Source organism: Acinonyx jubatus, chromosome C1 (assembly GCF_027475565.1).
Source record: "Acinonyx jubatus isolate Ajub_Pintada_27869175 chromosome C1, VMU_Ajub_asm_v1.0, whole genome shotgun sequence".
In the NCBI taxonomy this organism is placed as follows: domain Eukaryota; kingdom Metazoa; phylum Chordata; class Mammalia; order Carnivora; family Felidae; genus Acinonyx; species Acinonyx jubatus.
In genome coordinates, this window is record NC_069381.1 from 79,008,702 (window position 1) to 79,021,933 (window position 13,232).

General features: G+C 36.1%; 1 protein-coding gene across 13 annotated transcripts in view; it reads left to right on the forward strand.

Annotated features, from left to right (window-relative positions):
• The window catches only part of ABCD3 (ATP binding cassette subfamily D member 3), a 163,833-nt gene that overhangs the window by 91,955 nt on the left and 58,646 nt on the right, over positions 1–13,232 (forward strand). The window lies entirely within an intron of this gene.

Here is a 13,232-nt window from a genome sequence, read left to right on the forward strand (position 1 = left end):
GTTGCTTCTTGTTTTTGTTTTGCTTAAAATGTCTGACTAGTAGTAGACTTAGGACTAAATCACTAAGAAGTGACCTTCCTTTCATGAAGTGTTTACTAACGTTCTCCTAGAAGTTTTCCCATCTTACTAAGGTTTGAAGTGATGGTCTTTCTTTTCCTTTCTAAATTTGATTAACAAAGTTGAAAATGATCTGCATCTTTGTCCAGACAATACAGCCCCAATTTGCTTTTCTTCTATTCACTTTGCTTTTAAAATGATTTATTCTGGAAAATATAAACAGTTTTTTTTCTATTGGATTGTATGCTTTCTGAGCTCCCAGTTGGAAATGGAAGTTGTTATCTGGAATATGTCAAAATGTTAAATGCTATAAAATAGCGTTGGATTTTATTAGAGAAATGTTTCAGTGCATAGAACAGGTATTTTAGTGTCAGGTAGGGGATTTGAGGACAGCTCTAACAGATCTGGCTTACTTTGTTTTATCAGAGTATTACATGTGTAATGTGTTTGTCTGTAATATAGAAAAGTACACATAAGTGGAGAGCTTCAAGATTTTTACAGATAGAACTCACCCATGTAATCAGCCTTCAGATCTGTACCCAGATAAGAATATTATCAGCATCTCTTCATGTCCTTTACAGTTACAGTTTAGGTGGCTCCTGATTTATAAGACCATAGATTATTGAGTAAGGAAAGTTTTATTTTATTTTATGTTATGTTATTTTATTTTACATTTACTTATTTTTTGAGAGAGAGAGAGAGAGAGACAGAGGGAGACACAGAATCAGAAATAGGCTCCAGGCTCTGAGCTGTCAGCACAGAGCCTGAGGCAGGGCTTGAGCCCACGTGCACTGAGATCATGACCTGAGCCGAAGTCGGACAATTAACCGACTGAGACACCCAGGGGCCCTGAGTAAGGAAAGTTTTAAATATAATCTCCTGGGAAATAGTAGCAAAACAATACAATAGAAATGGTTTTACTGAATTTTAGGTGTTTTTATCATTTACATTTTAACGCATTGTAAAATGCGTTAAAACTCTTTTTTGAGAAACTTAGTAAACTTTTTGGGGGATTAAATTATGCAACAGTTAATTTACTGAACAGAAGATTGTTAACCTTGTGTATGGGCATGAGTAAGGAAAATCTTTATTTTCCACATTAAATATTTTGTGGGAGGAGAATGCAAATTAAGAGCAGATAAGCATGATGTTTAAATTACTGAGATAAAGTAAGTGAATTACTTTAAAACCATTAAGAATGGCATTGAGTCTATTTTTGTAGATGTTATATTTCCAGAAACTTTTGGAGATCTTTCAGATGCTATCTTTGGCTGCACAGTTTGAAGATTAGAAGATTAGAAAATTCTGCCTTTATATTTTACTGGCTTTTCGGGCATCGTTTGTAACAGGGCTAATTAATTTTCCTATCTGGTGCTTAATTAAGGAACCTGTGGCTGCTTGACCTTTTTTCATCTGTGCTTTTATTTTATTTAAAAAAAAATTTTTTTTTTTAACATTTATTTATTTTTGAGACAGAGAGAGACCGAGCATGAGCAGAGGAGGGTCAGAGAGAGAGGGAGACACAGAATCCGAAACAGGTTCCAGGCTCCGAGCTGTCAGCCCAGAGCCCGATGCGGGGCTCGAACTCAGGGACCGCGAGGTCATGACCTGAGCGGAAGTCGGACACCCAACCGACTGAGCCACCCAGGCGCCCCTCATCTGTGCTTTTAATAATAAGTTTGTCTTAGAAGATATCCCTTAGAATCAAATAGGTAATAGAGCTAGAAAAGCCACTTTAAAAGTTATAATGTCACATTATTCCAAACATTAGGAGAACAAGTAATTTAACTTCCTGAGTTATTTTTTAGTTTTGTTAATGCAGTTTTTTCAAAGTAGGCAGAATAACTACCTATATATACACTTCACTGAAGAAGTACCATCAACATTCTGCCATTCATGTTTCATCTATAGCCCCTTGCCTCCCACTCCTTATTTTTACAGATTTTTAGGTAAATATATATATTGAACAGTATAAATCTTGCTTATACATTTTTTACGTAAATGCAGTACAACAGTGTAACATACCCCTATCATAAATGAGAACATTTTCATCTTACTAGAAAGTTGCCTTGTGTTCATTCCTCACTACAGTATACTAACTTTTTTCACCTTAATTTTGCTTAGTCATACATTTTATTTTATTTATTATTTATGGGGAATAGTGGAATCTTTATTTATGGATAAAGGAGAACGCATAATCAGTTGAAAGGAAGTTAATGGGTTTCAGAATGTTGTGGGATGGAGAGTGTGTGTGTGTGTGTGTGTGTGTGTGTATGTATTACACACACATTAAAAAAATGTATGACAGGGATGCCTGGGTGGCTGTCAGTTAAGCATCTGACTCTTGATTTTGATGCAGGTCATGATCCCATGGTTTGTGAGTTCAAGTCCGGTGTCAGACTCTGTGCTGACAGTGTGGAGCCTGCTTGGGATTCTGTCTCTCCCTTTCTCTCTGCCCCTCCCCTGCTTGCAATCTCTCTTTCTCTCTCAAACTAAATAAATAAACTTCAAAAAATATATGACATCTTAGAAAGGATACATTTTTGTTAGGGAGAAGAAATTTAAATGCAAGTTAGTTAAAAATGTAAGGTGGTTACAGAATGCATTGTACAGACAGATATGCCTTAGAAGTTCTGAGAAAGGGGAGATTAATGTGTTTGAGAAAAGTTAGGGAAGGTTTTATGAAGCTAAGCCCAGAAAGGGGGTAGGAATGGATAACTGCAGATAAATTGAACGTTAATAGCAGCCTTTATCAGATTTTTGTTGCGTTTTGTGATATGAAGATGCTTTGTGGTTCCTTTTTAATCCAGCTTCCACTGCCACCAGAACTCTTTTTAAGAAACACAAATATGATCATGTTATTCCTTCATTAAAGTCTTTTGGCTCTTCTAAAATACAAAATTCTTTTTTAAAATTAAAAAAAAATTTTTTTGATGTTTATTTTGAGAGAGAGAGAGGGAAAGAGAAAGAGAGAGAGAAAGAAAACGAGTGGGTGAGAGGCAGAGGGAGAGAGAGAATCCCAAGCAGGCTCCATGTGGTCAGTGCAGAGCCAGACTTGGGGCTCGAACCCACGAACTGTGAGATCATGGCCTGAGCTGAAGTTGGACGCTTAACCAACTGAGCCACCTAGGTGCCCCTCTACAATGCAAAGTTCTTATCATGAGAAAATCGTGTTCATGATCTGGTTCTTTCGTACTGCTTCTTATCCTCATCCAGCCAAATGGAATAGCAGTTCTGAGTAGGAGAGTTTGCTCAGCCTTTGCAGTTTGATTGCAATAACTGTCATCCCCACTACTTCTCCCCTACCCTTTGGTGTTTATTTTCTTTCAAAACTCAGTCCAGTTAACACTTTCTCTTAGGTGTTTTCTGTCTTTTCCTGATTTCCAAATTGATGTTGTCCTTTGCTCTAATGACACTGTAAGCATTTCTCGACTTTAGTAGTTAGCACTCTGCACTCTGTATTGTAGTAGTTTGTTTTCTTGGCTTCTGCCTGCATCATATTGAGTCTCTTGAGGGCATGTACTGTGTCATTCTTAAATTCCTAGTTTGCATATGTTACAGGATAGACAATTAAGTGTTTTATGGGGTACACAAATTACATAGGGTAGTTGAAGAATTTTTAAGTGTAATTGTCTGATAGACAGTTGGAGATGTAGGACCAGTAAAAACATGAGTAGAAATTACATGAGTGGGAAATTATAAGCCAATTTTAGAGGGCAGACAAAGACACCAGTCTGCACTGCTGTAGTATTTTATGATCTTAAAACAAACAAACAAACAAAAAACACGAAAAACAAAAACAGAACAAAGCAGTTTCTTTCCCTTCCCATGAATGCTTGTCAAGTTCAGATTTCTCATCCTGAATTTCAGAGCCCTCCCTCACCTGGTCTCACCTTACCTGGCTAATCTTATCTGCCATTGCCTGCCAATGAGTACTCCGTGTTCCAAATAGGCAATTTTGCAGTGTTCTCCGAACAGGCCACACTCATTCTAGGTTTTGAAGCTTTATTCATATTAACCATCCTTGGAATATCTCTAGATTTTCTGTTTTTCAGCTCTTATCCTTTAAGGTTTAGGTTAGAGTCACCCTTTTCGTGAAGTATCATTCAACAACTCTGGATGATCTAAATAATGATTCTTTTAACTTTCTGAAGCATGAATTTAGCATACCTTTTCCTTTGGATCAAACCATTTTATTGAGGGGCTTCTGCAAAAGGTCATTAGGCTGGGAGCACAGTGAGATCTGACATCTGCAAGCCTGGCTGGGACTCTCTCCAGCTTCACATGTGCAAAAGGTGAGGCATTTTTAATTGCTTGACTGGGTGTGAACTAGTTGTCAGCTATCAGGGTATAGCTAAGTAAACCAGCTTATAGAGTGATCCTTTATCCTTTTCAGAGCCCAGTCTATATAGATGGTGGGAACACTGTTTCCTCCCCCAAATATTTTTCAGGAGTTTCAGGGAGATTGTGTTTTCTTAATTACACCTTATTTCACTTTTTTGTCTCTGCTCTGTTTTATTTTATTATTTATTTTTTTTAATTTTAAAATATATATTTTCATTTTTTTTAATTTATTTTTTTTAAAGGTCTTATTTGTAATTAATCTCTATGCCCAATGAGGGGCTCAAACCCATGACTCTGAGATCAAGAGTTGCATGCTCTTCCAACTGAACCAGCCAGGCACCTCTAATATGTTTATGTGTATACACACATATACGTATACACATATACATATATATATTTTAACTCTAAGTATAGTTGACATACAGTGTTACATTAGTTACTGTTTTACAACATAGTGATTTTACAAGTTTATTAGTTACGCTTTGCATCACAAGTATAGCTACTGTCACAGTACAATGCTGTTACAATACCATTGACTATATTCCCTGTGCTGTACCTTTTATCCCTGTGACTTATTCATCCCATAACTGGAAGCCTATACTTTCCACTCCCCTTCACCCATTTTACCCATCCCCCGCACTCCACCACTATCCCTCTGGCTACCATCAGATCTCTCTGTGTATGAGTCTGTTTCTGCTTTTTGTTTATTTGTGTGGTTTTTTTGGGGATCCCACATATAAGTAAAATCATATGGTTTTTGTCTTTCCCTGATTTATTTCACTTAGCATACTGTTGTCTGAGTGCATCCATTTTGTCTCAAATGGTAAAATCTCCTTTTTTATGGCTGAGTAATACTCGTGTGTGTGTGTGTGTGTGTGTGTGTGTGTGTGTTTACCACAACTTATCCATTCATCTGTCAGTGGGTGCTTAGGTTGTGTTCATATCTGGCTGTTGTAAATAATGCTGCAATAAACATAGGGGTGCATGTATCCTTTTTTTTTTTTTAATGTTTTTTTTGAGAGAGAGCGCAAGTAGGGGAGGGGCAGAGAGAGAGGGAGACAGAATCTGAAGCACCAAGCTCTGAACTGGACGTGGGGCTTGAACCCACAAACCACAAGATCATGACCTGAGCCGAGTTGGATGCTTACCCAACTGAGCCACCCCGGCGTCCTGCATGTATATTTTTGAGTTAGTGTTTTTGTTTTCGTTGGGTAAATACTCAGTAGTGGAATTAATGGATCATATGGTATTTCTATTTCTAATATTTTGAGGAACCTCCATACTGTTTTCCACAGTGGTTATACCAATTTACATTCTACCAACAATGCATGAGGGTTCCCTTTTCTCCACATCCTTGACAACACTTGTTATTTTTTGTTGTTTTGATTTTAGCCATAGTGACAGGTATAAGGTGGTATTTCATTGTGGTTTGTTGTTGTTTTTTGTTTGTTTTAAATGTTTATCCATCTATTTTGAGAGAGAAAGAAGGAACCCCAAGCAGGCTCCACACCCCCAGCACAGAGCCAGATGTGGACCGGAACACATAAATTGTGAGACCATGACCTGAGCCAAAATCAAGAGTTGGACATTCAACTGACTGAGCCATCCAGGCGCCCCTCTTTGTGGTTTTGATTTGCATTTGCCTGATTAGTGATGTTGATCATCTTTTCATGTGTCTGTTGGCCATTTGTATGACTTCTTTGGAAAAATGTCTATTCAGATCCTCTGCCCATTTTTAATTGGATTATTTGTTTTTTGTCTTTTTTTTTTTTAATTTTTTTTTTTTTGGTTGTTGAGTTGTAGTTTTTTTTTTATATATATATATTTTGGATATTATCAGATATATCATTTGCAAGTATCTTCTCCCATTCAGCAGGCTGCCTTTTTGTTTTGTTGATAGTTTCCTTCACTTTGCAAAAGCTGTTTTAGATCCCATTTACATTGTCTCTCTTTTTTATTTTTTCATCTTGTCTCTTGAACCTGTCTTTTTAGTATCTGCCTTGATTCCTGTAAAGCATCAGCCACAAAGCAGGTAATTGTGATAGAGTTTTATTGAAAATTTGGGAGTGGTGGCAGGAATTACATCTCAGCATAGCTAACAGCTTAAAATGGAGACATTCTTTTATTTATAAATTCCTTTGATATTTCTACTGTTTTAAGTTTGTTGACTATTTTTCCTTGAGCCTCAGCCATGTGGCCTGTTGCTAGATCTCTGTACCTTTTGGATATTCTCTTATCTCTAGCTTCTACTCCCTGTACTCCCTCCCACTAACTTTACAGCTTTCCTGCATACTTCAAATTCAGCTTTCTTTCCTTCCTGAGATCTGTTCCTTTCAAATCAAGCTCTAGAAGGGGCTGGCTTCCCTTTGCTCAGTTTGACAGGCCCACTAAATGTTTTGCAAAGTTCAAGTATGAGTCAGGTGAGGGGCTGGAGCTGCATAAGACTCTTGGGATGAACTATGAATGGAGTTTTTAGGCCCCATTTAGAACCTCAGAATAAAAAGATGGTGGTTAAGCGAAAGACCTGAAGGAATTTGCCAAGAAAAGCATCTGTGTACTGAAACCAACTAATGCAGGTCAAGTCCAGAAGCAGTGTTCTCAGAACAGTAGAGCTGTCTGGGGTCTATTGGGCAGGGACTGAGTACAAACTCTTTAATTAATTACACTTCTCAGTTTCTGGCACATTAGCATCACTGGCCAGGCATTCGTTTTCAAGGCTTTTTGTACTTGCTGTTGCCTTGCCTGATATGCTCTTCCCCAGGTACCACACTGCTAACTCCCTCCCCTTTTTCAGTCTTTCTTCAGATAACTTCTCAGGGAGACCTTCCAATGCCATTCAGTTTACAAAAGCATTCTCGGTACACACACTGTCCACTTTCCCAGCTTTTCCTTATCAGTCAAATGTGATATTTATTTTACATATTTATCTTGTTTATTATATGTCTCTGCCTTTAGGATGTAAGCTCCATGAGGGCAGCAATTTTTGTCTGTTTTGTTTATTGACACAACCTCAGTGGCTAGAACTATGTCTGGCATATAGTAGGCTCTCAGATAAAAATTGTTGAATGACTCTGTTTCTGAGATGCTCATTTCTTAGGGCTGTGGTTACTTTTATCTTAAATAACAAATTTTTCTTGCTATGAATGTTGTCTTTTTAAGTATATTATGAGCCATTTAGGAGCTGACCCCTTTTATATGCATTGGTAAAACAAGTCTTAGAAATTTATAAAAATGGTATTATTGTTTTATAATCTGTTTTTCACAGTTACAATACAGTGGAACAATACAGTGGAAACATTAAAGACAATTAAAATTAAATTGTCCATAATGTCATCACTATAACATACATATTGTTTTTATTACCTCTTATTTCTCATTTATATGCATATAGTTTTACATAATTATAATGTATGCATTTTGCTGTTTTCATTTAACATGTAGACATCTTCCCTATGTTTCATCATTAACTTCATAACTATAATTTTAAAGAAGTACATAAATACTCTTTCCTGTGACTGTATCATAATTTATTTTGGGCATCTAGTTTGCTTCTGTAATTTTTCTAGATAATACTAAATATATTTGCAGGTAAACATTTCTGTCTCTGCAGAATTATTTCCTTGGAATAAATTGCCAGAAATGCGATTATACAATTAAAGCTTATGAACTTTTCTTAGTTCATGCCACTATTGGGTTCTCAAAAACTGTCGAGCCTTCCTAAAAATTTCCTCAAAGGTGCCCCTGAAAATCTCCTCAAGAAGCCTTTTTGAATTGATAGAATCATTTACTCTCAGAGTTTGGAAGGTATTTAAGTTACTAGGCCTCTGTATTTTTTCCATTGCTGCTTTCTGAATATGATACTCATTTCTCCACCTCTTAAAGAAGAAGTCTAAAACTCAGTTTATTATTTTAAGTGTGGTCTGATTGACACAGAGTGGAATGGCTTGTTATCTCCTTAGTGATCCTAAGCTTTGTTAAAATCAGGGGAATTACATTTATTTTTGTGACAGTCGTCAATACTCTTCACTCATATTTAGCTTTACACAGTTGTTTTCCCTCCATTTGCCTTCCTTAACCTGTTGTTGTATTTGATTTTTTTTTTTTAATTAAAACTGGGTGCAGGTATTTATGCTTATCTTTGGACATACCACTTACTCTAAATTTTTTCTTTTTGATCCTGCTCATTTAATTAATATTCCTTCTGTATATTTTCTCAATAAATTTAAGTTATTGGATAGGGCCAAGTATAGAACAGTGGATTTATACCTCTGTAACCTTTCTTTAATTGATACTCTTTGGGTGTTGGATTGGTTCTCATCTTCAACTTACCGAGCGCTTTTCACACCTTTCCTTCCAGTAATGACCTGGCACTCTGACAGTAGGGCAAAGAATCTAATCCATACTGGGCCAGTTAAAGTCCTTTAAGTTGTTACTGCTGGAGGGTCTTTCTTTTCTGGTCATGGAGCTGTGAAAATGAGACCTTAGAGCTATATGTGGCATTGGTTTCTTTTGCGTGGAAAAGGTGGAGAACTCCTGATTTGGGCCATCGTCAAATGCTTTGTAGCATAGTAAACAAAGGTTACAGAATTTTCATGATCCCTTCAGAGAAGGGAATGAATTTGGTTCCACATGACTTTTTGGTGAACTTGTGCTTGTTCTTAGAATTTACCATTTCTGATAACTGATACCATGTTGTCCATTTGGATAAATTGTAATTCCACCCGCCCGCCCCCCCCCCCCCCCCCCGATCATTGTCACTCTCATCCATGACCTGAAGAATATCATTACCTTCTAATCTATTACAATAAAATACAAGCTGGAATTATGAAGAAGAAAGATAGGCTCTTTGCAGTTTTCTTTGCAATTCTATATGCCAAATTGAATTTTCTAAAAATGGGTACTGTATTTCTCTATTGTTATTTCTTTTGCAGTGATTTGCATGGAATGTTAGAGTTGTTTAAAAATGGCATTTCTAGTCATTTCTACAAAAAATTTCACATCAGGCCCTTGCTTAAGAACATTGCTCTCATTATGACAGTCTTTTTATGAAGAAATCACTTTTGTTTTAGGCATTTCTGTCTAAAACAGCCTTGCATAAATGCATTTCTGTCTATCCAGCCTTGCATAAATGCAAGGATAAAATTCTTTTACTAAGTGATGGTTGTGCTCTTCAGTGGGAACTAATGTACATAGTAAGAGCATTTAAAGTCTTCTTAAGTACAACCATAGTGAGTGTGTTTAAAAATGGTTTATTTTTATTTATTATATAAAATGTTTATTTTTGAGAGAGAGAGAGCATGCAAGTGGGGTATAGGCAGAGAGAGGGAGATACGGAATCTGAAGCAGGCTCTAGGCTCTGGCTGAGCTGTCAGGACAGAGCCCAACACGGGGCTTGAACTCATGAATCGTGAGATCATGACCTGAGCCAAAAGTCTGAGGCTTAACCGACTGAGCCACCCAGGGGCCCTTAAGTGTTTTTTTTGTTTGTTTAGAAACATGCATTAGTAATCCTTTTGCTAGATTAACAGCTTTGAATGAATGCAATTAAATTAGTATAAAATTGAAAATAAAGCTCATCAAAGCATATTCAGCTAATTTGGTATCTGTTGTTACCCTGGGAGACTTCACATTTGGGTCTGACTTTAAGAGATTTTAGTGTTTTGCTAATGGGCGGGGGGGGGGGGGTAGGGGTAGAATGTTTTCTCTGTGGGGAAAACAGCATGAGCAAGGGCATGGAGTTAATGGAGTTATGATTTGAGAACAGACTGTGAAGACATGAAGCTGGAGGTATGACTATTAACTATTTATTGAGCACTTACCATATTTTCAGCATTGTTCTAAGTATTTTACATTTATTCCTTACAAATGGTCTTTTGGGATAGTTGTTTTACTATCTTCGTTTTACCAGTGATGAGTCAGGTAAAAATGGTACCTGATTATGAGAGTGTTTCAGTTTGAATTAGCCATCTGGAAGGTAAAAGATAGAATAAAGCATTTTTATCAAATCCTTCAGGTGGGCTTAGATTCAAAAGAATAGTCAGTCAGTAGTCACTCAGGAGTTAAAAAAAAAAGTCTGAGGTTCAATGCAAAATTAATTGTTAAAATTTTATGGCAAATGTTGATACTAAAATACTGGAATCATCATGAAATAGTCTAAGATTTCTAATATCTTTTTATTGTATATTACTCTACAGATAAAACTGCATAAAAACACATACATAACTTAATGACTTTTTGCTTTTAAGATAAACACCCTTGTAACTACACACAGGTCTAGAAATAAATCGTTGCCAGCCACTCCAGAAGGCTTCCATGTGCCCCTTCCAATCACAGCCCATTCCTCTCCCTTGCTATATAATTGCTATCCTGACTTCTATAGTAATTGCATCTGTACGTCTCTTTTTTAATTTTATTGTCCAAAGGTGCATTCCTAAGCATTGTTGTGTGTTTTCTTGTCTCTCTTAATCTACATGTCCTGCTTGCTTTTTGTCTTGCCCCTTTCTTACAGTTTATAGATTGCACTGATTGCATACATTTTTCTTCATTCTCTGTATTTCCTGTAAATTAGTAGTTGGATCTAAAAGCTTCATCAAAGTTTAGATTTTGTTTATTTTTTATCTTTTTGGACAAGAATACTTCTAGGTGTTGAGAGATACTCTCCATCAAGATGTATGTAGTGTCTGGTTGTTTCTTTTTGTGATTTTTAGCAGCCATCGTTGCCTGATGCCTTGATCAGTGCATTTATTATGGCTTGTAATATGGTGATATTTGAATTGTCATTCTTTATTTGTAAGGTGGAATGCTTCCATAATAAGAAACTTTTCTTTACTATTTGGTTACCCAGTGGTACAATTCAATTAGGAAAGGTAGGATAGATACATGCTTCTTAATTTACCAGTTTTCAAAATAATCCGTCAGTTCCCTTGTTCTCTGAAGGTGACCAATGAGTTGTTCTTAAGTGTCATTATGAACCTATTGATTTACCACAAGTAAATATTTAATGCTGTTTTATAGATGCTTTGGTAGAACTCTATTTTATGAATGTAGTGGATCTTATAAATGAAATATAAAATGTGCCTCAGTTATCAACTCTTTCCACTATGTATTACTTCTATATAAATTTTAAGAGCAGCATGTTGGGATTTTGATGAAGATTGCTTCTAATCTGGATCAGTGTATGATTGCCTTTTTTTTTTTTTTTTTGATTAGTCTTGCCATAAGTTTGTAAAATGTGTGAAGTTTAAAAAAAAAAATCCAGCTTTCAGTTTTGCTTTACCTCTGTTTAGTGTCTGTTTCTTACTTCATTATTGTTTTCCTTTCTGTATTCTTTTATTCTTTACACTTTCTTCAGTTAATTTTATTTTTCTAATGTTCTGAGAGATACGAATTTCCAGACTTTGTTTTCCCTAGAGTGCAGTTAAGGTTATAAAGTCTTCTCTAAGCACTGCTTTCATTGCAGCACACAGGTTTTTTGATGTATAAACTTTACCATTTTGTAAACGTATTTGATATGTCTATTATACATTTCAAAAATATTTTTATTTTGTTGACCCATGACTTTTCCCAAGTGTATCTCTTTATTTATGTCAGTTATCTATTGTTGCATAAAAAACCACCCCACAACTTAATGGCTTTTTGCCACAATTCTGTGGGTGGCTCGTTTTGTCTGGGTTTGCTTGTGAGGCTGCATTCAACTAGGAATGCAGGAAGATTCAAGATGGCTTTACTTCTTTCTGGCTGATGGTGCTGGCTGGTGGCTTGGGTAGTAGGTGCCTTGGTTCTCATCTAAGTAACTTTTTATTATCCAGTAGGCTTGACCAGTTTCCTCATGTGGTAGTCTCAGGTCAATATTCCAAGAGGCAAAAGTAAAAGAAAGGTTTTTGCCACATTCTTTTGGTTAGAGCGAGTCATAAGCTCGGCTCAGATTCAAGGATGAGAAAACAGATTCCTCCTTTTTAGGAGGAACACAAAGAATATGTCTCATATTTAATTTACCAGAATTTCAGGACATTTGGAAATTTTTCTTCTATTTTTTCTTTGTGTTATTGATTAACAGCACAATTGCTTTGTAGTTAGTATTTCTTTTTTCATTATTTTATTTTTATTCCTTCTAGTAGTTTGGAAATTATTCTTTATTTTACTTTTTTCTTTTACTGGTGACCCTAGAAATTTTAACATATATTAAAATTTTCAAAGTTAAACATTAATAATACTTTATCATCCTTGTAAGCAGTAAAATGACTTTAGAGCAGTGGCTCCTCTTAGTTTCCTCCTGATTTATATGCGTTTGGTGTGGTGTTATTTTTCTTTTTTTTAAAGTACTAAAAGACATTCTTATTGTTTTATGTAATTTTCATTTAGAGTTATATTTACTACTCTTTAGTCTTCATTCATTTTTGCAATCTGCATCTTCCAACTAGAATCATTCTCCCCGCCACCAGCAATATGATCTTTAGTACAAATCTACTGATAATGAACTTTATGCATTTTATCAGATAATATCTTTATTTGCTTTCATTCGTGGAAGTGTTTTTCCCCTGAATATTTAATTCTTTATTTATTTTGGGAGAGAGAAAGACAGCACAAGTAGGGGAGGGGCAGAGAGGGAGAATCCCAAGCAGGCTCTGCATTGTCAGCGAAGAGCCTGATGTAGGGCTTGATCCCACAAACTGAGATCATGACCTGAGCCTACACCAAGAGTCAAATGCTTAACCAACTGAGCCACCCAGGTGCCCCTAGAATATTTAATTCTTGATTGGCAGTGATTGTCTTTCCACTGAAGATTTGATTCCACCATCTTCTGATTTCCATTATTAATATTGAGAAGTCAG